Genomic DNA, 27448 nt, shown 5'->3' with positions numbered 1-27448 from the left:
GGCGGCAACCATCACTAAAACCGGTTAAACAAAATTAAATTTAAAAAGTTAGATTGATCAATAAAATTGACACAAGTTGTAAAGAATAAAAAAAGAGAAAAGAGAAAGGAGGAAGGAGGAAGAAAACAGCTAGGGTTTTAACACTAACTGTTTTGTAACTTATTTATACGTATGTATATTACTAAATATCATGGTATTTCAAAAATATTTTCCCTGTTTTTAACTTATTAACATATATATAACACATTTCATACCCTTTATATAATATATTACATATGTGTATATACTTTACTATATCTATAACCTATATTTATATCATATATATTACGAGATTACTTCCCTTATATATATATATATATAATTGATAAAATATCCATTTGCAAATATTTTTTATGTTTATGCATCGAATATTTTCAAGAACATTGTCGCGGAATGGACGTGAAAAGCACCACTTAATAGAGGTAGTGTAATTCGACAACATTCGAACGAAAAGTGAACTTGAAATAAATTCATTCCATTTTTGTGCAATTTTGTGATTCTAAATAATTAATCAATGTTTGGTACAAGGGATCATAATTTAATTTTAGACTCGAATTTGCAAATTCCACTAAGACAATGTATAAGCGATTAGGTATCAATTTTTTGGCGTTCTGGGGTGATTATCATTTCTCACGCGTAATCGACTCCTGAGCTCTTTGAAATGAATTTTTGGTGACGTAGACCAATTTTTGTCTAAAAATGATTTTTTTAAAATTTGTTTTAAAAAATATTTTTAGGTATTTGACCTACCTAACCCAAAAGGTCGATGACAGCTCCCAATTCAAATTAAAAAAATCAAATTTCATCAAAAATATCTAATTTCCCAAAATAAAGTCATAATTATTTTTAAATTCGATTTTTCGTTAAAAAATGGTTATGACAATGAGATGCTCTTAAAATTTACTTTTTTAATATTTGATATTAAAACTCATTTTTTAATACTTATTATTATGAAGTTACCCTTAATTTTTTTCAATACTTATTATTACGAAGTTGCCCTTAAAATTTATTTTTTCCAACACTTATTATTATGAACAATTACTTAAATAATAGTATGTAACCACAACAATGGCTGTTATGCAGCGGTAACGACATCGTCTAAAACTGCGATATCAACAATCATTACGTTCACAATAACATATGTTACTAAAAATCCACAACCACGGTAAGTGCATTGACTACAATATCATCTGTTATGTTCAGAATAACGGTAAACACAACGCGATCGAATACACAAATACAAATTATAATTTAAACCTCTAATTAAGGCCTAAATTTTTAGTTCACCCAGGGCCACCAAAATCTCAGAAACAAACATGTACTTAAACTATTATATGTAACCACTTTAAGTACTTCAATCATTTTTTTAATCAAAATAAGTCCCTAAATTATATCCTTTTTTGCTTTAAGCCTCTAAATATATATTTTTGATAAAAAAAGTACCTAATTTTATAGACGTGTCGACATCTTAATGGTCGAAAAATAATTTTCTAATTGAAAATATATTAGGACCTAAAATAATTAAATATAATAGTTTAAGTACCTAATTTGACCAAAAAAATAGTTTAAGTACCTAAAAAATGAAACATAGTTTAGGTAATTTTTTCACTTTAAACATGCTTAAAAACATATTTTTCAAACAGATGTTTTTATCTTTCATGACAAACTCAGTCGGTAAATATCATAATTAATATGAAAAATAATATATATGTAGAGTAACATTTTTTTGAGTTATAACTTTGCTGATAAAAACAAATGAGTTGTGACAGTTGCAAGCAATTTATCCGCAATCGGTAGAGAATCAATCGTTAACCGGAATCAAAGTATTATGTCTCCATTTAGAGGCCAGTGAATGTAAGGTGATACCACCGTTTCTCTCGGTATAGGTCAAGAGGTTTTATAGTATCTCTTGGAGCTGGTGTGAGACGTAGGGTCATTATAACAACTCGTACCATTGTACACTGACAAGCCAGGTGAATATGATCCGATGGTGACATATTTGACTCTACTAGATTACGTAGGTATGTTATATGCCATGTCAATAAGCAACTACTTCACAAAATATGTTACATATTCGAGATACTTCTTTTGGTGGTGCTCTACCTATGTCTTCCAAAATTATCGAGGTTCTTTCTTCAAAATTATTCTTTCGGGATCCTACACAATGATGTTCTTTCTTAGAAGGCTTTGAGGTACGAGCGCGAAGATGACATGCGAAGGTCATTTTGACGAAGGTACATCATTTGTCCCCCTTAGTTGAGAAAATTGTCCTAAAGTGATTTAAACTGAGACTTAGTTTGAGGTAAGTAAAATTTGACTCAATTCGAAAATTTGATCCTTTTTTTTGCTTGACATGTAATTTTATAAATTCGATTTGAATCGAAAAATATTCAAATTCGAGTCAAGTTATAAAATAGAATCGGCTAACTCAAATAGTAACTCGAATAACTCAAAACTTTTAGTAATTAGTTGATTAGTTTTCAAGTTTAAGTCGACTCCCTTAATTTTGTATGATATATGTATATCATATATAAAAAAATTATAATATATATATGTATTGTATATAGTTATAAAAAATATTTAAATCGGAATCAAATAGTACAATAATATTATAAATATTTATAATAAGATTTAAACAAAAATTCAAATAACTCAACTTGAAAATATTTTAAATAAAATTTGAGTTATTAACTAAAACTTGTAAACTCGAATAATTTGAAATTTTTTTGACTGGACTCGAATTCAACAGTTAGGAACGTATGATTTGGTCCGACTATATAAGGAGAATTTTACGTGACAATCGTAAATACTTTTGTTTATATCTTTGCTTTGGTAGTTTCATTTTCACGTGAGTTTGCTTTCTAACATAATGGAGGAGGATGCTGACAGAAAGGAAGAAGCTCGAGCCAGTAAGGTGACAAAATGACATCGGGAGAAGACTTCGAATGCGATAATTCAAAGATCGTCTCTTCGGAAAAAACATTTAAACATTCTATATTCTCTGCGGAAGTTAAAAAATAGTGCTTTGCGGAAGTTATAAAGTTTTTAGCAATGCTTTTAAAATTGGACCGGACATTGAATCGGTGAAGGTACTGGTTCACTGGTTCAATCGGATTTAATCGCGGTTGAATCGGATTTTATATAAAATAATAATTTTTTAATTTTACATAATATTCAAAGTAATATTAATATATATGTAACACTTTTTTTTAAGTTTACAATATTAAAAAGTATAAAAATATCACAAATCATAACATATATAAATTAAAAACCATAAAATCAAGTGAAACAAAATGATTCAAATTAACTACAACATAATATTTAAGGTAAAACATATTAAATAATAAATATAATTATATAACTATAATAAAAAAATAAAATTGAGGCTTAAAAAATCATAACAAATTATGTCATGTGGTTTAATTTTTTTTAAAAAAATAATCTCACATGGCTAAGAAACATAGAAGAGCATCCCAAAAGTTTAAAGAGTAAAAATATGAGAATAAAACAATCTCACATGGCTAAGAAACATAGAAGAACATCACAACTTACTTCTATAAATAATAAAGGTAATTTGACATTCAAAATCATGGAGTCTTTTGGTGAGCACAGAGCGAACTATTCTTTCGCTTCAATTGAGCACAGAGCGAACTATTCTTTCGCTTCAATTGAGCTCAAATTTTAGGCTTCAATCGAACTTCTAAATTTTTTATGAGTTCGAGCCTTTTCGAGTTTAAGTTTTAATATTATATTTCGAGTTCGAGTTGAACTTGAATATTATTAGCTCGTGAGTTTTTGAGTCGAGTTGAGCTTACTTTTAAAGTTTTCGAGTTCGAGTCGAGCTCAACAATACTCGAATTTGACTTGGCTCGTTGAACAAACAACGTCGTTTGGTTTATTGCCAGACTGGTTTTGTGAGGTAACCGGACCGGACAGGCCACTGGTTCACAGTTCAACCGATTGAACCAGCCGGTCCGATCCGGTTTTGACAACCATGGTTTTTAGACGGTTTTCAAATTCTCCTCATTCATAGCAGCGGTGGTCCGTCCTGTCATTTTTAGTTCTATTTTATCGTTTTTACAATAATGATTTTTCATGATCCTTTTTCTTATAAAGGATATCATGATTATCAGTGTTTTTAGACTCGAAGTAAATATTTATTTTTATTGGTTTCTTCTCGGTCTTTTATTTCCCTTAAATAACTAGTTGATTGATTTCCCAATGCTGATTCCTCTGTTCGTTTGTACAAGACAGTGCATTTATGTACGTCGCAGTTGGTTATCACATATATGTGTCATATGAAATTGTTGTTAAGGGGAGATCATTTTTTTTTCATTGACCATTTTGATTTTTCTTCAAGTTTCTTCCCTCCATGTTTGATGCTCAAAACTTTTGGTGTGTTCAGTTTATGTACGTCGTTACTTCACTTGTTAATGGTTTTGTTTATTAGGCTATCTCTAAGCGATCATTATTATATTTTATTTTCAATAGTCACAATTGTATTTGTTCAATATGTACTTAACAAGATGTTTGATGATACAACTTTCGATAAATGAAATATATATATTAATTAAAAAATTTGTCTTCCCAAGGAGTGAGGACGCAACTGATGAATTTTTAGTCAAATTTAAAGATTTAAAAGATGAGCGCCAATATAAGGGGAGTTCTATAGTGCGGCAGTCTTAATATACGACTAAAAAATGTGTTATCGGTTTTGTTATTATTTAAATAATAAAATCCATAAAAAAAATTATCGAAAACATTATTATTTCTATCGGTTTTAATTACCGATGTAGGTTAACTCGGTAGAAAAAACCGATAAAAAATAATGTTTTAGATAGCGTTTTACCAAAAAACATTATTTTTTACCGGGTTTTTCTTTCGCATTTACCTATATTAGTAATTAATAATAATAACAAAATCAGTAGAAATAATAATATTTTCGGTCATTTTTTACCGATTTTATTATTTAAAATAATAACAAAACCGATAGCGTCTTTTTTTAGCCGTATATTAAGACTGTCGCACATGAACATTTCCCTAATAATTTAATTCACTCACAATGTTCAAGTTGTCTTCCTCAAGACATATCGAGTAATATAATTATACTCATAATTACACTAATTATCATCCTCTCCAAAGGATTGAAGAGGATAACTGAAAGTTCAAATTACACTCAATTAAAACGAACCTACAAGTTTCAACAATGTATCAAATACATCACATCTGTACAATCATATATAATTATATTTAATTTTAATTTTTATCTAATATTTTAAATACATTTTTAATATATTTGATGTCCATTTTCACTCAAACTATTGATAACTACATTAAATATGCATTTAATACATTTTAATTAAACATTGAATTAAATGAACAAATATACACTCATTAATTTAAATATTTTTTAGTATAATCATCGGTAAGATTAATATGTATAAAATACTACATAAATAAAGACAACTCTTTTAATTTAATTTGCTCTATTGACAATTTTAAATTGATCTTATCTTTTAAATATATCTGAAGTAGAATTATTTCTTAATTTATATTATAATTTTATTTTTTGAATATGATATTCTTATATATTCTATTATTTTGCAAATCCCCGAGTTATAAATAAGTCACAAAAAAGATTTCGTGACTTAGTTAATAAAATGGGTAAAGTATACAAATTGTCCTTCAATTATAGTGTGTTATTTTATTTAACTACTCAACTATTAAAAGTTATAAAATGAAATCTTATTTTATAGGTTGTTGTTTTGTTGAGTCATTGACTATTAAAAGTTACAAGATACCACTCGACTATTTATATGTTCCAAATTTGTCACTTTTTGTTAAAAATAACGACCGTTTGAGCTAGAAGTTAACGTATTGACTAAAATATGATAAAATTTAATCATACAATTATTTGAACGGTTTACATTATGATGTTGAGTCAATACTTGAAATATTATATCATCGAACCAGTGGTTGAAAGCAACGATAATGTCATTAAACATCATTAAATATGATTTTATCATGTCCTAATCTACATGTTAACATCTAACTCAGATGATTGATAATTTTCAATGAAAATGATGAGTTTGAAAAATATGAAGTCATATAATCATTTTATCACTTTTAATAATTGGAAGACTTAACAAAATTACACTATAGGATTATTTTGTAACTTTTAATTACCAGAGGACTCAACAAAGTAACACCATGTGATTATGAGATCATTTTTATACTTTATCCGATAAAAAACAACAAAAAAGTAATTTAAAAAGAGGAGAACATGTTAATTCTATAATAATAATAATAATAATGCTTAAATATAAAAATTGTGCCTAATGTATGTCTTTAGTTTTAGTTTGGTGCCTAATGTTTTATTCTGTAATTTAATTTGGGTCAGGTAATGACAGACCGTTAAGTTTGGCCATTAAGTGACACTTGTCACAACCTGATAATTTTAAAAAAATTATTTAAAATTTAAAATTATATATATTTTTAAAGAAGAAAACACAAATTTCGAAATTAACGCAAAATTTTGAAAATCTTTATTTCAACCCCTAAACACATATCGATCATCCTCGGCGACAAAAACCTTCATGAAATCGTGACCGATCGACGGTCGATCAATGACAAATTAACGTTTTATATTCCGTGAACCCTAGGATGAAAATCGTGATTCAGACGGCTGATCGATCACGATTTCATAGGGTTTTTGTCGTCGGGGGAGTAGTGGTCAGGTAGAGCTTCGCCGACGGCAAAAAACAATAGTCGACTTAGATTTAGAAATTGAAATAAATGTTTTCAAAGTTTTGAATTTATTTTAAAATTTTAGATTTATTTTAAAATTTGTGTTTTCTTTTTAAAAATTATATATAATTTTAATTTTTAAATTTCAAATAAATTTTATATAATAATCCGATAGTGACATGTATCACCTAACAACCAAACTTAATAATCTATCATGATTTTACACAAATTAAATTACGAAATAAAGTGATAGGAATTAAACTAGAACGAAAAATATTGGACATCAAATTGGAATAAAAAAGCCTACGTTGTTGACTTTTTTTATATTTAAGGCCAATAACAAAGGACTACAGTTCAGATAGAAGCGTCCATCAGGTCAGCAACGACAGCCCATCGCTGGATTCTCTCTTTCTCTCTACCATCGATTATATTTTCCTCTAACGAAACAGAAAAGAAAAAGAAATCCCCAAGCAAATATTAAATTATTAGTAATATAGAAAATTTGGGTAAGGAAAGTGAAAATCCAAGTGAGAAAGAAGGGTGCGGACTGCGGAGGATCTTTTTTTCTTCATTCTAAGACCGATCTGAGCGGTTTGATGCTACAAATGGGGACTCTTCAAACGTGGAGAAAAGCGTATGGCGCTCTTAAAGATTCCACCAAAGTCGGTCTCGCTCATGTCAATAGCGATTACGCCGTAATGTTTCTAAGATCTCCTCTTTTCATTCTCTCCTCCCCTTCCCCCATATTTAGTATGTGAAATTTTATTAGATTTGATTTTGTTATTTTTGTGAAATGTTTAAATTAGGACTTGGATGTGGCTATAGTTAAAGCTACTAACCACGTCGAGTGTCCTCCAAAAGAAAGGCATCTTAGAAGTGAGTTTTTATTTTGATTATTTGAATTGCTAATTTACAGATCCAGTTCGGGGTTTTCAATTTCTGGTATTGGATATGTATGGATTTTTTTTGTTTTTGCTTTTGTTGTAGAAATATTGTTAGCCACATCAGCGATTCGGCCTCGTGCAGATGTTGCTTATTGCATTCATGCACTTTCCCGCCGGTTAGCCAAGACTCATAGTTGGACGGTATCATTTCCTGCTCTTTTCTTTTATGATTGGGAAATCTTAGGGCTTATGGTCTTAAATTTGACATGAAATCAATGTTCAATTGGAAGATAATGCTTTTGCTTAAAAACGATGTTGGAGTTTCCAATTGTTATATTAATGTGCATTCAACAGTAATGTTTCCGGATTTAAGTTACATATTCTTATTGCTTTGTCTACTGGCTATCTATGTATTAGATTTTTTACCATCAATTATATGATCGCAAATATGCAAATATACAAGGTACTGCTGTGCATCGAATGGAATGATTTGCCTTAATATTTATGGAAGAGCGCAACATTCAAAATTTATACTGTGTTGAGGATTCATTTCAATACCTTCCAGTCAAACCTGTTTCTTGAGGCTAATCTTCATTAGTCTAATTCTGTATGCACTTTTGGGTGGTTGTTTGGAGTAGTTTCTAGTCGCAGCTTTGTTTCTAGACAAATTGAAATGATATTTGACTACAAGTACATTTGTTAGGTTTTTATGTTATTTTTTGTTTTCAGCTTTGATATGGTTAGTGAACCTTGATTCTTGGTGGATGATTAATTCATCTTCTTGGGCAGAAGATTTACCATGAAAGATGATTTATTCATGCTTTTGGTTCTTTAATTGCTCAAGTCTTTGTATGCTTCATATTTAACATTTATGACTTGACAAATTAAGTTGTATTGATGCAATTTGATATGCCAGCATCTAGCTCTTGATTTGATATAGGTAAGTGAACTTATATTGCGTTTTTCTTCATCCTTTATTTTATAGGTTGCATTGAAAACTCTTATAGTTATCCATAGGGCTCTGAGGGAGGGTGATCCTACTTTCAGAGAAGAGTTTGTAAACTTCTCGCAACGAGCACGCATACTTCAACTTTCTAATTTCAAGGATGATTCTAGCCCTATTGGTGAGTTTTTTAATCTCTCTCTACTTTTGTTCCTATTGGTCTATACATATGTCTCCATCCTCTCTACATGTTTTCTTATCACTAGTAATAGCTTCTGATTTGCTTGCCTATTCATTCTGCCCCTTTCTTTTTGTACATGCTCCTCAGCATGGGATTGCTCAGCCTGGGTGCGTTCATATGCATTATTTTTGGAAGAAAGATTTGAATGCTTTAGAGTTCTGAAGTATGACATTGAAGCTGAGCGTCTCCCAAGACCTTCCCAGGGGCAGGATAAGGTATCATTCTTTTGGGAATATTTTATTCAGTAGAATTACACAGGTATTTGGTTTTACCTTTGTTGGCTCTTGGTCTGCTGCAATTTTGATTCTCTTAAATGGGCAGGGGTACAGCAGAACGAGGGAGTTGGACAGCGAAGAGTTGTTGGAGCAGTTGCCTGCTCTACAGCAATTGCTTTATCGTCTCATTGGTTGCCGGGTATTATGATATTTAATCTTGTCTAATCTGAGTTTTGTTTCCTCAACTTGTTCAGTTTTTGTTATTTGTTTATGTTACTGGAAAGTTAATGGGCTTCTCTACTCTCCTTGCAGCCGGAAGGTGCTGCCGTAGTAAACTACGTTATACAGTATGCCTTGGCTCTGGTACGTTCAATTTTTAGTCTCTCTATGTTATGTTTTCATGTCATTTTATTTAGTCCTGAAATCTTATTTCAAATTATCACTAGTGGTGTCTGGATGTGTTTCTGGCTTTCATGCAGTATTTTTTGTCTTCTTAGATTCCAACTTTTCCTTTCGGATACCCTCTAGTGTAGATTATGATTTTCACTCTACTTGATCTATTCTTTTTGTCTTCCTCACGTCGTATGATGAATAAAAATGAACAGTCTCAAGATAAATCTCTTCTGGTCAGAAATAAGAAATGGAATACTGATTTTTCTGGCTAAGATCACTTGTAATTCACTAGCTGTCTTCTCTCTATCTTGTTACTGGTCTCTGGTCACTGAACTAATCTACTTCGAAAGTCTTCATTTGATTGACACATGAAGAGTTGAATAGTATGCAACCGAACTTATCTATCCGTAGTTCTTTGCAAAATTATTGAAACTTTTGTGGTGATTTTGTTATTAACGAGCTCCACATGTATGATTCTTTTCCACTATCCAGTCCCTAGTTCTTGTTTTGAGTTTTCTACAAGTGGAATCTGGGTTCTGCTGTTACATTCAAAGTTTAAATATCTCGTTAAGGATTCTTTTCATTTTCTATTTGCACCATATACAAAATTTACTAAATTATTTCTCCTTATAAATAACAACTAACCAACAGGGGGAAGAATCCACTGAACAAGCAGGCCTCTGAACTTCTCAACTGAGTGTCTCCAAACTATTTTAGGGGTAAACTACACCAATCCATAACATTTCTCATCAAACTTTGTGTCCCTTGATTCTATGAACCCCAACTGTTTACTATTTATTTCAATTCTGATTAAATCTCTTGAAAATTTCACTGTTTAATTTGGCTAAATTCATAAAAGGATCACTGTAAAAATCAACGAAATCTTTATAACTTAATTATAGCAAGTAAATGGTAGTGGATTGGATTAAGGATGGATCTTGTTGTCCTGTTTTCTATGCCTCCATTGTTAGGGAGGTAGCTGTTAAACTCAAAGAAGTCGAGGGAGTTATTAGATGGGTGGCTAGGACAGCCAATATTGAGGCTGATGGGTTGGCTAAGTTTGATATTGGTTAATTTTACTTTGTTGTTAGGATATTTTATTTTGGGTTTTTAGTTTGTTTGTAAGGGTTTTATCTTATTATTGTAAATCTTATGTATCCTTGTTAATAAAGTTTAAGGCACTCTTTTCCTCCTTCCTTTGATTTAGGAATTCAATATGAGTTCCTTAAATCATGAAGGGGTTTTTTAATGAGGCCTCAATTCCTATAAAAAAAAATTATAGCAAGTAAATAGGTCACATGTGAATCCATAAAAAGGAGGGGTAGGAGGGGAGATGTTTGACTTACAGAAGGTCGATTTCAGTTTTGAGTTTAGAAGTTATGCTTCCTGCATGTAAATCAATCATTGATGTTAGTAGTAGTTGTGATTGCAGGACCTATAATTTAAAAACCATTTGATTGATCGCCTTAGACAGGGATGTTCCCTGTCCCCTTTGCTATTTAATCTCGTTGGAGAACTGCTTCATCTGCTGCTACGTAAAGCAGTATCTTCGGGGTTATTTAGTGGTCTGGTGGTTGGTAAAGATGAAGCCTCAGTCAATTTATCTCATCTGCAATTTGCAGATGATCTCATCATTTTCTGCAATGCTTCGAAGACTCAGATTGTTAATGTTAAGAGGATTCTTCGTGTGTTTGAGGTTATGTCTGGTTTAAAGCTGAATATGTCTAAGAGCAAATTATTTGGTATTAATATTAATGAGGAAGAGGTTCGTCAGTAAGCTAATGCTATTGGTTGTTCAGTAGGACATTTTCCTGTGGAGTACTTGGGGTTGCCTCTTGGTGCTAAGAGAAATTCTATGTTGTTGTGGGATCCGGTAGTTCAAAAGTTTCATTTGAAGCTAGCCGGATGGAAGGCGAAGACTTTATCAATGCAGGGAGGCTGATTTTACTGAAGGCAGTTTTGGGTTCCTTTCTTATTTACTTCATGTCCATGTTCAAGATTCCTTCATCGGTGATTGTCAAGCTAAATTCCATCATGGCCAGATTTTTATGGGGAGGAGGAGTTGAGGCCAGAAAAATCCATTGGGTTAATTGGACAAAAGTGTGTTCTGGAAAAAGTGTTGGTGGTCTTAGTGCTTTGGACATTAGTTATATGAATAGAGCTCTTTTAGGGAGATGGTCTTGGAGGTTTGCTAATGATAAAGAGTCAATGTGGAAGAAGGTTATATGCTGTAAATACAATCTGGATCCAAGTTTTCTGACGTTTAACGAGAAATTTCCTACACATGCTTCTTGGATTTGGAAATCGGTGGTCCAGAACCATTTCAAGCAAGATCAGTTTGGAGCTAAGTTTCGAAGTAATTTTAATGTCCGAGTGGGGGATGGAGGGAGCATCAGATTTTGGCTTGATAGTTGGGCACATGATTCCCCTTTTAAAGTGGTTTTTCCCAGAATGTTTGTGTTGTCTATAAACAAGAATGGGAAGCTTATTGAGTTTGGGGAGTTTCGGTCAACAGTGTGGTCTTGACATGTTCATATGAGAAGGAATTTGAGTGATTGGGAATTGTCTCAGTATGTTGATTTAATGGTTTTGATCCATAATATCACTCTTTCTCAGGATTTATCAGATGGGCTGGTTTGGTGTGGGAATGGGGAAGGAGTCTATACTGTCAGTTCGTGTGTTAAGTCTTGTTATCCTGCTGGTTCAGCAGATCCTTTTTGGAAGAAATACGTTGTTATGACCCTACGAAAGAAGAAGAACAATCGAAGGAAATAGAGGAAGGGAGATTAAAGGAGAGGAGAAAGGGATTTCAAGAAGACTGAGTTTTCATTCATTCCAATCATACCGTAAGCCTTACCTAGTACATTGCTTATATATTTACATTGTAACAACCCATTTACCAGCTGGCAATACAGCTGTCCAAACAGTTAGATTCCCTTGCAGGTGTTGTTGGTGCTGTTAGCGTGACTTCCTTCACTGCTGGCAACACCCCTCCCCTTAATTGAAATCCCTAACCCTATTTCCAATTTCCCAAATTCTCCTCCGTCTTCTCCGATTAATGAATCTCTCATGATCATGACAATACCCCTTCCATGAAAGGATCCTTGTCCCCAAGGATCAAATCCTAATAATTGTGCCTTAAGCTCAATATAGTTTACCCCATGTTGTAAAACAATGTAGGCACCATAGACCCTTGCTGCTAGCCTTAATCCTTTTCGAAAAGCAAGTGAGGTTTGATGGTAAGATCGAAACTTCAGGTAAATTTTGTCCTCTGCCTTTATACCCCTGTCTGTCAATTTTATTTTAGCAAAAAATTTCAACCTTGCTTGAGTCTTCTGAAAAAATTTCAGATTCAAAAGTTGTTGTTTAAGTAACTGATTCTTGCTGCTTTCTTTGTTGACTTCCCCTATAGTTATGACATTCCCCTTCCCTTGAAATGATCCTAGAAACACAGACTGAACAATTCTGCCATTTGAAGTGGCCAACCTTCCAGTCAAGACAGCCTCATTATAGGACAATGCAAACTTTAAACTAGAGAGAGATAATGAGTCGCCAACAAGAATATCACTGCTGGAGACTTGCTCTGCCAATGTGCCAATGATGGTGTACAAGGATAAATAGACCCGCAGAAGAGCTGGTCTATCCTTGCTTATACACTCAAATAATACTTGTAAGCAAAACACCTGGAAGTCAACATCATATTTGCTATTCCAGGAAAGGTCACAGAAGAGTTGTGCAAAAACAATTAAACTTGGATCAGAAGAGAAAGTGCTGACAAGTTGATCAACAGTAACAGCAGTAGGTCCATCATTGACTGCTCTTAGACTTGTCGAATCAAAGACCTTGTGCATTGCTCGTGAAAGCAGTGACTGACACCCTAGGGGATCATCCACATATGAACATGATTCAACCTTTCGTTTGACATGGAGAATACCAGAGTGAAATGGGTCATTTCTGTCACCCAAACTCCACCAAGGCTCATTTTCAGGAACAAGCTCAATCACTTGAGGCCAATATCGAGGGCTACAAACACGAATTGTCTTCAAAATAGAACACTCGGGCAGAATGCAATGAGTAATCTCACAAAAACTTGTTTTAGAATAATGCTCAATTTCCCTGATTATGACTTCAAGAGGAGCATAAACGGGGAGGCCAGTGTCGATATCAATAGTTTGAAGCCAACGAGCATCCATTGCAAGGACATACAAATGTCGGAATGCCTGAAGGTTGCAACGGTTGTCATTGGGTCCTGTAGGCAACTGTGGATAGAGAGTGATAAGCAATGCTGCAATGGAACTGTTGCTGGTAGAAAATATCCTCGTTCCTCCACCAAGAAACAAGAAACCAATTGCTAAGCTCACCACCATCTGGATACCATAGTTAGCATAACCGTCTACAGAGCTTCGGTTGCGGAGAAGCCTTAGAAGCCGGAAGGTCTGTAAATGTCCAGAACCAGCCATAACCACAGACAATGATAGAACAATAAGATAAAGGCACATCTCTAATGTGCTTCGGTCAACATACTGAGATAAACCCTTGGAAAAGGTATTCCTATTTATAGTGGAAACAAGCTTGATCTCATTCAGGAAGTAGACAACATATTCATAAAGCAACTCCTGTGCATTTCTATCCTTTGTGCCAGCAAATCTCAACCCAAGAGAAATACATGCCCCGGCTACTATATTGACATATGCCTGTACAGTAGTTTCTGCATCCATTTCATCAATATCCATAGTATCATCTCCAAGGCTATTGACTCCATTTTCTACAATTTCAGGAATCTGGGACTGAATCCAGTCTTTAGTGGGATGAATCCTGCCCCACATGATCAAATTCCGAGCAATGACACGAAACATTATAAAATCAGGTCTTACGTATTGCAAATCGAAATGTGTTTGGGGGATTGTGAGCCTAGAGACAATCACCTCTGATTCACTCTTCAAAAACATTAAAGCAAGAGCTATCATAGCCCCAGGTGCAGTGACATCAACATTGACAGAGGTCCCATCCATCATCTGCCCAGTGCCCCGGTTATGTTCATCCATTGATGTAGAAAGCAGGGGAAACCTTTCATTTCGAATTTCCTTTCCACCAGTATAATGAAATAGCCAATCAACCAGTGTATCCATGAATCCCAATGTGTCTTCTCCTCGGCCTAATGCAACAAGACCTAATGAAAAGCCTGCAGAAACAACATAACCCTCCCTTTCAAGGACATTGTCGCCTCCACTTCTTTGGCCTATTTCACTCAGTAATCTTTGCATTGTTTGAGGGTGTGTTGATCCTTCAAAAAGAAACCCGAGTGACATTAGTGCTGCAGTCTGCAGCAGTGTTGGTAACTCCAACTCTGGATAGGAAGATGGATGGTGAGCAGGTATATGCACATAAAGACACTTTGCTATTGAAGGTTGCATAGTCCCTCTATAAGAAGTTGCCAGACCCAACATTAAACCTGCAATTGTGCTTTCATGTTCCTGTGAAAAGTATTGGTATATGTCCGTAATCCGTAAAACACGCAGAAATCCGTGTAATCCAAGAGCAAGGAGAAGTCCAGCATGAACTGCATTAGGTTCCTCGGGCTTGTTATATATTATCCATGTTCTAGACACTTTTCCCTGAAGTGGGGCCAGTCTTAAACCGGCAGCAACAACATTGTGGAACTCAGGCCATGACTTCAGGTCTTGTATGTTCCTCATGCTTGGATCAAGATTAATAGTAGCATTTTGTTGGGCAGGCAACTGCCCTGCTAAAACAAGCTTTGGGACGGTAAAAGCTTCTGTTAATAGAGTATATATAGTTGCTTCAGCCGCAGGAACCTCAATCTGCTTTCTAAAGCACGATATAGAACCACCAGAAAGATCATGTTGAACTTCTACTCCGTCAACTTGTCTTGTTGGAGGAAAAAACAATGTAGGCTGTGAAAGTATGCAAAAAAATAAAACTGCAGCAGTAACAGCAGCAATACCCGCTCTTATAGACATTTCAGTCCCAATTGCCCGCAAAAAATGAAAAAGCATCCAATTTCGAGGAAGCCTTATACCAGTTGTATAATCTTCAGCAGCCTGAAGGAGTTCCAGAAACTGCACGATAGCATCAATTGCATCCGTAGCCCACCATGGTGGTGCTTCTAAAAGTCCAAGAAGAAGTCTTTGTGTGGCACGTGGAATATGAGTGATGTTTAACAGCCTTCTCCATCGTCATCCGTCGCTTGCCATCCACCGTCCGTCGCTTGCCGTCCACCGTCCTCCGTACTCCGACCACCGTCCGCCGCCGCACATCGACCTCCTTTTGACGCCTTTTTTCTTAAGGATCATCGTCTATCCATAGAGTTTCTTTTTTCCTGGTTTATTTCGATTGATTCCCCTTTAATCGGAGCAAATCTAAACGCCTTTCTTCGCCGATTTTTCCATGAGCAGTCTTCAAAGTTTGTTCCAGCTGTGCACGCCGGAAGCTCGTGACAAAAACCCAAGTATTAAAGATCGGATTTCAGAGTGAGAATGAGTGCGATTGGGAGAGAGAATTAGAGATCTTTCGGAAAAATCCAGTGCCTCCGATGAGGAGTGGACAGTGTTCATCAAAAATCTTAGTATTAGGGTCTCAAGACGTGTGTTAAGGGATTTTTTTAGTCCTTATGGTCAGATTCTGAGGATTTTTATTCCTCGGTTTTTAGAGAAGTCATCTTATAAGTCTTCTACTTTTGCTTTTGTTCAATTTGCTGAGGAAGGAAGTAGGTAGAAAGCAATTTAGCTTGTCGATGGGAAGTGGTTGGACGGGAGAAGACTCTTTGTAGGGGCTGCTAAGTACCAGAATGCTAAGAGGAGGGAATCTGTTCGAGGGAAGAGGTCGTCATTGGTTAAGTAGGGACCTCAGGTTCCGTCAAGAAATGGGAGGAAGGGTCAGTTGGTTGACAGCTTTAGGGATGGTAGATCGTATAGGGAGGTAGTGCAGTCTGAGGCTACAACTATTAGAGATCAAGTGTCAGGGTTTATCCGGAAAGGTACCAATTAGAGAGTAGAGGGCCAGGAGATGCGCACATCTGAAGTGGGGAAGGCGGTGAAGAAACCTTTGGACATTTACATCCCAACGGAGGATAGGACATGTCTGAGATCGTCCTTAACGGGTATTTGTAAGGAGAGGTTTGAAGTAGACTTTGTGCAGAGGGCTTTAAGGAACGAGGGTCTTAATGTCAAGGTGGTTAGGTGGGGATATGCAAGAAACGCCTGTTTGGTTGTTTTTCGTTCAGTGGAGGAGAAATTTGCGTTGATGAAGGACAAGTGGGAGACTTTATCTTTCTGGTTTGATAGGCTGGATCCTGTTATGGATGATGAGTGTGTGCCTTTACAGTTTTGTGCAGTTTCTTTGATCGGAGTTCCGTTAAACTGTTGGTCTGTCCCTTTTTTCACTAGTTTGGCTTCGAGATGGGGTAAGTTGGTGAAGATTCAGGAGCAAAAAGCTAGAAGATCGGATTGCAGAGTGGCTCAGCTGCTGTTGAGGATCGAAAGTCCTTTTGATATTCCTCCCAATGTCTCTGTTACTACATTGGGTAGGTCGTTTAAGATCATGATTAAGGTGGAAGGATCTGATGATTTTTTTCCAGTATTGGAAGATGAGGTGGAAGAGGTCGGATCGGTACATCCCTGCGAGGGTAGTTCCTCCGACGGGAGCCGAGGGGTTGATGTTCACGGTCAGGATGGGCAGCTGGGGATACGTGCTGTGTCAGATTCTTTGAATATGGTGGAAGCATGGGTTAGGGATAATTCACGTGGGTGTGGTACGCTTATCAAGGGGAATGAGTTTGAGAATGTTGTTTTAAAGGATATGGGGGATGTGAATGTTTGCTATGGGGAGACAGCAAGTGGTGGGAATCCAAGTCAGCAGGAAGGTGGGGAGGACTTTATTGAAGGTTGTAAAAGGGGTTTGGGACTTGGAGATTTTTCTCTTCCAGTCGTTAAGGCCCAGCTGGATGGTAATGAGGACTGCCTTGTCTCTCCTAAGGCGGTTTGTCCCTCTGGGCCGGCATGTAATTGGGCCAGGGACAAATGCTTTACTCATTCCAACATTAGATCAGACCTTCCTGCAGAAGTTGGCAGTTATTTGGTGGGGAGGATGTGTACTAGGGAGGAGGGGGAGTCTTCTCAATGTGGCCAGGAGGCTTGTCTGGTTATTGAGCAATCTGATGGGCAGAGAGGTAGCCTTGGGGATCTCCGTCCGGGTACTATTTCAGTGGGTCCTTTGAACATGAAATTGGTCATGGAGGGCCTCAGTTTAAACATTAATGAGGATTGCTGTTCTAATTCGAGTGTTAGAGGTCCTATTTCGTCTCCTCGAGATAGAACCAGTCCAGTCAAGGTCCTTTCACGATCTAACAACCGTAGTTCTCAGAGACGGTTTAGAGTGGCCCCTACTCACTCTGGCAGTGTGGGCTCGGAAGGTGAAGTGGTCATTAATTTCTGTGATAGAGTTTATAGTAGGGTGTTCAGGAGTTTGGTCAGGGATTCCTTGGACCAAGGCAGGGAACCCACGCAGTCTGCGCAGGATTATGTGGAAGCTAGGATAGAAGCTGCTGCTACTATGGAGGTTTGTGACATGCTGGGAATCTCGTTTAAAGGGGGGAATCAGGTTTTAGAAGAGGAGATTGTTAAGTTGCAGTTGAAGGGGCCATGTAATGATTCCTGATCGTCTGAGTAGGAGTGTTAGGGGGTGTTGTGAGGTTTTTTTCGCATGTCTAATCTTAAATTTATTACTTGGAATGTTAGGGGGTTAGGGAAGAAGGAAAAAATCAGAGCAGTGGCTAGGTTGGTCTCTATTGAAAAGTCGTCCCTTCTGTTATTACAAGAAACTAAGCTTTTAGTCTGCCGTAGTGGCTTGAGAAGGAAGTTAGGGGCTAATTTCCTGCGGGGCAGTAGCTTTTCTCCTGCTGATGGTTCGGCAGGGGGCTTGATGTGTTTGTGGAATGAGGATGTTTTCGAGGCAGGTTCTGAGCATAAGGACAGGAGATTTTTGGCTATTTCAGGGAGGTTTAAGTTGAGTAATTTTGAGTGTGTTATAATAAATGTATATGGCCCATCAGTAGAGGCTGACAAAGAAGAGTTTTTTAGAGAGTTCATGTGTTATGTGGGTAGTTTGAATGTGCCTGTTTGTATAGGGGGGATTTCAATGCTTATCTCGTTCCGGAAGAGAAATGTGGTTTTACTCAGAATTGGCACTCTATGGATTTGTTTAGATCTTTTATTAATTTTTATAATCTGATGGACTTACCGCTGGTAGGGGGCGGTTCACTTGGTGTAATTTTAGAGAGTTCCCCACTTGGGTTAGGCTGGACAGATTTCTTATTACTGGATCTTTTTTAAATTTTCTTCCTAATGTGATTCAAAGAATGCTTCCTAAATCCCTTTCGGATCATAATCCTGTCGTGTTAGCTGAGGAAAGTTTTAATTGGGGTCCTAGGTCCTAAGTCGTTTCGTTTTTTTAATTATCTTCTGGAGGAGGAGGGGTTTGCTGGGGTGGTTGAAAATTCTATTGCAATTTCGAGGAATGGTTTCGGGGGTAGGGCCTTATTCTCCCTTCTCAAAGGGACTAAGCTAGCTATAAAGAATTGGCCAAGGATTAATCATAGAGGGTTTTCGGTAGAAATCTCAGATTTGGAGGAGAGGATTAATGGATTGGAGCTGAAATTTCAGAGTGGGGGGATCTCTGCTCAAGAAAGGGAGTTGCTTGTCTGTTCGAGGAAGGAACTGTGGAATTTGCATAGGAAGGAAGAGAGTATTTGGCTACAGCGGTCTAGATTGAAGTGGAATAACGAGGGGGATAAAAACACCAAGTTTTTCAACCTTTGTGCAACGAATAGAAGCAGAATTAACTCCATTTCTGCATTGAAGGTGGGTGGGGTGGTTGTTTCGGACCCTGTTCAGATGAGAGGCTTTATCTCTGACTATTTCAAGGCTGTCTATAACTCGAATTCAACTCTTGAGGTGGATGCTATGGATCTGAACTTTGCTAAACTGAATCATGATCAGGTGACGGTTCTCGAAAGGCATTTCTCTGAGCAAGAAGTGTGGGAGGCAATCTCGCAGTCGGACAGCTCCAAAGCGCCGGGTCCGGATGGTTTTACGATGGGGTTCTTTAAGAAATTCTGGCCCAGCCTGAAGGTTTTTATTATGAAGTTTGTTGAAGATTTCTACAATGGAAGGAAATGGGAGCATGGGGTTAACCACGCTTTTACTACTTTGATTCCAAAGACCAGTAACCTGGAAGGCATTGAAGACTACAGACCAATTAGTCTAGTTGGCAGTCTGTACAAAATTATTTCTAAAGTTCTGTCTAGAAGGCTAGTGTCTGTCATTACAAATATTATAAGCCCTACTCAGTTTGCCTTTATCCCGGGTAGGCAGCTGCACGAATGTGCTTTCTTAGCTAATGAAGCTATTGATTTTTGGAGGAAAAGGGGGAGGAAAGGAGTTGTTTTTAAGGCTGATTTTCGGCGTGCTCACGATTCGGTAGAATGACCGATCTTATTGAGGCTTTTGAAAGTTATGGGCTTCGGAGATAAGTGGATTTCTTGGATTAATCTATGCATATCCTCTGCTTCTATTTCGGTTCTGGTGAATGGTTCTCCCACTGAGGAATTTATGATGGGCAAAGGGCTAAGACAAGGCTGCAACTTGTCTCCTCTCCTATTTAATATAGTAGGGGAACTGTTGAACCTTATGCTAGTAAAGGCTGCTGATAATGGTTTGTTTGAAGGGTTTAATATTGGTAGGGAGAATAATCTTTTCTTGTTGACCCACCTACAATTTGCAGACGACCTAATTATTTTCTGCAGGGATTCTCCTACTCAAATTCTGAATGTTAGGAGAGTGTTGAGGATCTTTAGTCTAATGTCAGGGTTAAATCTTAATTTATCCAAGAGTAAGTTGTTCGGTGTTAACTTGGGAGAGGAACTTTTAGAAGAAAGGGCTTCGGTGGTAGGCTGTGGAGTGGGTACTCTGCCTATGTCTTATCTTGGTCTTCCGGTTGGTACGTCCAAGAACTTTGATCTGTTGTGGGAACCGGTGATCCATAATTTTTCTTCGAAGTTAGCGGGTTGGAAAGCTTCAACTCTATCGTTAGCGGGGAGATTGGTGTTAGTGAAGACGGTGTTGTCATCCTTGCCGATTTTCTTCCTGTCCATTTTTAAAATTCCCCCTAAGGTTAATCGTAAGCTGAATTCTATAATGGCTAGTTTCCTTTGGGGGGAAGGTCCAGAAAGAAAACGGATTCATTGGGTTAATTGGAATTTGGTGTGTAAACCGTTTGACGAGGGGGGCTTGGGTGTTTTGGACCTGAGTTTGATCAATCGAGTGCTACTGGGAAGTGGGTTTGGAAGTTTGCTAACGAGAAGGATTCATTATGGAAGAACTTGCTCTGCTGCATTCACAATAGCAGCAACTTATCCTTATCTTTAAGTTCGACAGTTTCTCCTCAAGACTCTTGGGTTTGGAGAGGTATTAGGAGTAACTATGAGAAGAGGGATGAAATTGGTGATTGCTTGAGGTCAAACTCGAAGATGCAAGTGGGGAATGGTAGATCTATTGCATTTTGGAATGATGTTTGGGTAAATAATTCAACTCTTAGAGAACAATTTCCAAGGATTTTTGCTCTTTCTATTAATAAAGGGGGGAGAGTAGCTGATTTTGGTAGTCAGGAAATCAGTGGTTGGGTTTGGAATATTCAATTAAGGAGGAATTTATGTGATTGGGAACTTGATCAGTGGATTTCCCTAATGTCCTTGCTGGACAACATTGGATTGTTGGAGTCAGTCGATGATTTTTTGGCCTGGTCTGGGATTGGTGACGGTCAGTTCTCGGCTAAATCATGTAGATTGACTATCTCGGGCAGATCTAGAGGGAATTTCCAGTGGAGCAGTTGGGTGTGGTCTGGTTTGGCTCCTCCAAAGGTTCAAACTTTTTTGTGGCAAGTATCTCATTATAAAGTGGCTGTTAGAGTAGAGTTGATAAAGCGAGGGGTACCATTGGATAATGTTTTATGTCCTTTATGTCTTAAGGCTGATGAAACAATTCAACATCTTTTTATTTGTGTGTCCGATTGCGGGGGAGTTATGGAGCAGGTTCCTTTGTCTTTGGGATGTAGTAACTGCTCTGCCTAAGGACCCTAAGTCTCTATTGTGCTCTTGGCCTCATCTTATGGCTTCGTCTTCTATTTGGAAGTTTATCCCCGTGTGTTGTTTATGGTCTACTTGGATAGCTAGGAATTCGGTGGTGTTCGAAAACGGTAAACTTGACTTGGCTTTACTATTTTTCATCTCCAAATTCAGGCTGGCGAACTGGTTTTTAGCAAAATATCCTAAGGTAAATATCCAGGTCGACTTATTGGTAGGGGATCCAAGGCTTGCTGACACTATTGGAGTGTGCCCTCCTAAGCTGAGGAAGGATACGTGTTGGCACCCCCTCCACCAGATTTCTTTAAGTTCAATGTGGATGCGGCGGTAAGGTCTGATGGTTTACAAGGAGGAATAGGGGGAATTCTGAGAGACTCGAACGGCTCTAAGCTTATCTCCTTCTCTACTGCTATGGGTCCTGGTCCGCCCTTGTTTGCTGAGTTGAAAGCAATCAAAGAGGGAATTGTTGTTTTTCTTTCATCTCATTGGGCGGGGAAAAGTAGATTAGTGATAGAGAGTGATTGTTCTAAGGTAGTGGATTGGATCTCGAGGCCTATTTTGACCACCTCTTTTTTCAGAACTTTGGTCGGGGACATTGCTGCCCTAGTTTCTGCTAAGGACATTTTGGTTAGATGGGTCCCTAGGAGCTGTAATTGTGAGGCGGACAAGCCAGCTAAGGAGGGGATAGGTTGAACGTTTTGAGTGTCATCGTTGGTATGTTGTGTTTCTGTTAGGATTTGTCAGTGTAAAGTGTATCTTATGTAATTCGGTTTATTAATAAAATTGAGGTACTCTTTTCCTCCTTCAGGTTGCTGCCTCTTTTTAAGAGGCAACGATGACGGAGGTTTTTAACGAGACCTCCTATTCCTATCAAAAAAAAATAATACCGATGAAACAAACGTGCATATGGTTCAAGAGCTGGTAACCCAGCAACTGGATGCTCATCCAAGGCTGTTGTTGGAGGAGGAACTAGAAGAGCAGGGACTGCAGCAGCCGTTAAACTAGCAGTCTCATAGTGTGCAATCTCTTCATCACATACACTTAAAATGACACCGGCACCATTTACAACAGCCCATCTTGGAGTTGATGGTATGAGCTGAGAATGTTTTCCAGATCCACGAGAAGAAGCAGTAATTTGAATCTTTGATGTTGGCAATTTATCGAACACCTGAGAATCATCATGTTTTTGCTCACACTCTTTACCAGTCAACAACTGTAAAATGTGCTCCAAACGATCCTTATTCATTGCAATCCTTGTCTCCAAGTACTGATCTTGCTTCACTAACTTTGATAAGTCTTCAATCTGTTGTTGAATCGCAGAAAAAACAGAGTATGCAGCCATTGCTTTGCCAGGAGTTGTGGCTCTGTATACCAATTTTTATGACCCTACGAAAGAAGAAGAACAATCAAAAGAAATAGAGGAAGGGAGATTAAAGGAGAGGAGAAAGGGATTTCAAGAAGACTGAGTTTTCATTCATTCCAATCATACCGTAAGCCTTACCTAGTACATTGCTTATATATTTACATTGTAACAACCCATTTACCAGCTGGCAATACAGCTGTCCAAACAGTTAGATTCCCTTGCAGGTGTTGTTGGTGCTGTTGGCGTGGCTTCCTTCACTGCTGGCAACACCCCTCCCCTTAATTGAAATCCCTAACCCTATTTCCAATTTCCCTAATTCTCCTCCGTCTTCTCCGTTTAATGAATCTCTCATGATCATGACATATGTTTGGAGGGGTTTAGTGCCTCCTAGAGTGGAGGTTTTTTTGTGGCAAGTGGTGTTGCAGAGACTGCCAGTAAAGATCGAGTTAAAGAGGAGAGGAGTCGTAGCTATTGATGATGTTGCTTGCCCTTTGTGTGAAAAGGCGGATGAAACCTCATCACATTTATATTTTTCTTGCTTGGTGGTGTGGTCCTTATGGAACAAATTTATGAGCTTTTGGGGAGTTTCTTCAGTTTTTCAAGTCAATGCTCAAAGTTTTATGGTTGCTTGGGATGAATTGGTTCCTAATTCTAAAATTTGGTCCTTCATTCCGGGGTGGTGTTATGGACAATTTGGAAATGTAGGAATGCCGTTGTGTTCGAGGGGGGCAGGGTAGATCAGATTGATCTATTCTTTATGGCAAGATGTAGGTTGGCTGCTTGGTTCTTAGCTTACTACAAGGTTGTATCTATTTCTAAGGATTCTCTAATCTGTGGCCCATCACTTGGGGATTGTTGCTCTTTCTCAAGCTCTCCTATCATCAAAATTGTGTCTTGGTCTCACCCTCCAAAGGGCTTTATTAAGTTGAATGTTGATGCGACAGTGACTGCAGACTGGAGGAAGAGTGGTGTTGGGGGCATCCTAAGGGTTCACGATGGTTCGGTGTTGGGTTCCTTTCAAGAGGCTGCTAGTCCAGGTCCTCCTATTTTGATATAACTTAAGGCTATTAAGAAAGGGTTATCCTTCTTTGCGTCGTTTCAGCAGAGTTTTAAGGACAGGTTAATTGTTGAATCAGACAGTAAATTAGCAGTGGAATGGGTCAAGAGTATCGATCGCTGTCCCTATGTGTACTTAGACATTGTGACAGCTATTGTCGATAAGATTAGAGGTTTGAATGGTAGTATTAAATGGGTTGCTAGGTCAGCAAATGTTTGAGGCTGATAGTTTAACTAAGGCTGGTATTGGATAGATTTGATGTTTTCGTTTGGTTGGTTAGTTTATCTGTTAGGCTTTGGGTTGGTTATTGGCAAGAGAGATTGTATGGTTGTTTTTAAGTTTTTGTAATTTGTGGTTATCAATGAAATATTTAGGCACTCTTTCCCCCTTCCGCTGATTAAGGAGCACTTTGTGATCCTTTAATCATGAAGGGGGTTTTAACGAGGCCTACCATTCCTATAAAAAAAAAGATTCAGGTTTCAAGACCCCATCACGTATCTGCACCTCCTTTCTTCGTTTGTACTATAATGATTTTTCTGTGTTAAAAGAATGTGGGAATATAGTTTTGTACTTCCTAAGAATCTTTTTACCTTCTCATATGTATAAGTAAAATGAGGGGTATCTGAATTTGAAATACTTGGCTTTTGAAACTATGTTAACCTTACAATATTGCACTTTTCAGGTATTAAAGGAGAGCTTCAAAATATATTGTTCTATTAATGATGGAATTATCAATCTTGTTGACAAGGTGATCTGTTTTTTAATTGTTTAGAAAGTAATTTCCTGGTTTCAGGGTTATGCTTTTTACTTTCATTCTTTTCTCCCCACTTTCACAATAGCTTGAGCTGTGATTTATTGCAGTTTTTTGAGATGCCTAGACATGAAGCACTTGATGGTGTCACTTTCACAATAGCTTGAGCTGTGCTTTTACAATATAGCTTTTTACTTCAAAATGAATGACCTTTTAAACTCTATCCTCTCTTCCCCCCTTCTTTGTGTTTAATTTAGAATTCTCAAGTTGCCTTGGAATTTAGCATACTATTTTGAATTGATATATTCTATAGAACTAATGGTGTCACTTATTACAGCTTCAATTAACATACAGACCCGAGGAAGGTCCTTATGAAGATAATAAATCATCTAATGATGAACCTGAACCATTTGCAGCTGCTGATGATGTTCCTGTTTCCAGTGTTGAGACTGCTCCCCCTCCGGCACCTCAGACCAACTTGGTCACTGATGACTTACTGGTATGTTTCTTTTTGAGTTTCATAACTTATCCTATTTGTATATTTCTTTCATTTTTTGATTGCATTTTGTTGGGTTAAGGGATTGAATGATTCTGCACCTAACGCCTCGGCAATTGAGGAAAGTAATGCTTTAGCACTAGCCATTGTTCCAACGGAATCTGGTAAACTGTGTTTCGTAGTCTCTTGCCTCCCTCCCATTATTTGATGGTTAATATTCTTACTCTGGCTTGGCGATGCTTAGCAGGTGCTTTTTCGTAATATTTTATTTTGCAGGTACTGCTTCAACTTTTAATTCTAGTGCTGGTCAACCAAAAGATTTTGATCCTACTGGATGGGAACTTGCCCTTGTCACAACACCAAGCACCGATATTTCTGCACCAACTGAAAGGCAATAGGTATGCCCTCTCTGCGCGTTCAACTCTCCTGTATTTCTATGTTGCTTCAACTCTTCATTTCTGTTTAGATTTTCATTCCTAGTCCCGTTTTAACGATACCATACATGAAACTGAAAGACAACCAAAGTGCCTGAGTGAGAATACACGGAGGCCCTGAGTCAGTAGCATAATCTGACCGAATTTGTAATTGATGATTGACAGGCTGGTGGATTGGACTCTCTCACTCTCAACAGTTTATACGACTCAGCTGCATATACAGCTTACCAGCAGCCTGCGTATGGGAATGCTGCGCCAAATCCATTCGAGGTACAGGATCCATTTGCTGTATCGAATCACATTGCTCCCCCTACGGCTGTTCAAATGGAAGCAATGACTCAACAGCAAAACAATCCTTTTGGTTCTTACCAACCTACGTATCCGCTGCCGCAGCAGCAGCAGCATTTGATGGTGAGCCCATCAAATCCTTTTGGTGATACAGGGTTCGGGGCATTTCCGGCGAACCAAATGGTCCCCTATACTCAACCGCATGCAAACAATCCATTTGGTGGAAGCACAGGTCTATTGTAATGTTAAATAATATGAAGAGTCAATTGGTGTGTCGTTTGGTCGTTGCCGGTCAGTTTTGATGTTCTTTGAAGATAAGAGTGTAGAAAGGATGAATGGGTTTTGAAGTCAGCCGGTGTTGAACGCCAAAAAAAAAAAAAAAGTGGGTATTCATAGATGTAATGATATTAACTTGTTGGTACCAATTCATTAATGCCACAAAGTTGTGTTGAAAATTTCTCCGCTTTCCCCCTTTTCAATGCTATTTTTTTTTAAAAATAAGATGGTGAAAATTATTATTTTTTTTATTTCAGGAAAAAAGAAAACTTATCATCAATATTTGATATTAAGGGTCTACGAATGAACTAAAGTTACTTTAGTAGTTAACAAATTATTACTATTTCTTGAGGTCTTGGATGAGTATAACATTTGTAGAAGTTTATAACGTTTATTGTCAAATATGTAAAAGGTTTTCAAACGGATATCACTTTCTACTTACCCTAGATTGATAAAAGAAAACATTAAGCATATATCTTATAGCTTGTAACCAATGAAATGTTAACATTAGTGCGAAAAATATTTGAGGGCCAATTTTGACAAAATTAGGGTAATTTTGTCGTCAAAAAAATAATTAGAAAGATGTTGATTGTTAGTGATGGACGTATAATTTTATGTTAGGAGACGAACTTAAACTTAAAAAGGATGAACTAAAATTTTAAGAGCAGAGGCGAAACATATTTTTAATAGGAAATATATAGAAAAATTTAAAGTATACCGTAATTATTTAAAATTATGGGATTGTTGCTACTGTGTCGACTAATATTGTTATAGTGAATAGTCATTATCTCTTATTGATGAGTTATTCTGATTCTTTTAAATAAAATAATATAAAATTGTTCTTCTTTTAGAATTCAACTGACGACGCTTTCTCTTTTAGAATGCATGCGGGCAGAGTGAGAGCAGCTATTCATCGGTTCATTGGATGGCTAAAATTGACTTTATAAACTCAATCTGGATGGGTGAAATGGTAAACCGGTTAAAAGAAAATTAGTGTTGGGAATAAAGTTGAACAATAAATTTAGAGAGGAGAAAAGGCTGCAGCTTCTTCGGTTATGGTTTCAGAATTTTAATATATTATTTTAATTAAAATGCTATTTACTTGTGATATATTTTAGATGATATACTTGAATTAAGTTGGTTGTTGGTTTTATGACTTATTTT

The 27448-nt window shown here is 37.0% G+C and overlaps 1 pseudogene; it reads left to right on the top strand.

The window, feature by feature from the left end:
* Nucleotides 1–7150: 7150 nt before the first annotated feature.
* LOC120157880 lies at nt 7151–26364 on the top strand (annotated as a pseudogene).
* The last annotated feature ends 1084 nt before the right edge of the window (nt 26365–27448 follow it).

This window comes from Hibiscus syriacus, unplaced genomic scaffold (genome assembly GCF_006381635.1).
Source record: "Hibiscus syriacus cultivar Baekdansim isolate YM2019G1 unplaced genomic scaffold, ASM638163v2 tig00111277_pilon, whole genome shotgun sequence".
NCBI classification, from domain to species: domain Eukaryota; kingdom Viridiplantae; phylum Streptophyta; class Magnoliopsida; order Malvales; family Malvaceae; genus Hibiscus; species Hibiscus syriacus.
The sequence above is the reverse complement of the archived record's forward strand: the minus strand, read 5'-3'. Positions and strand labels throughout refer to the sequence as shown.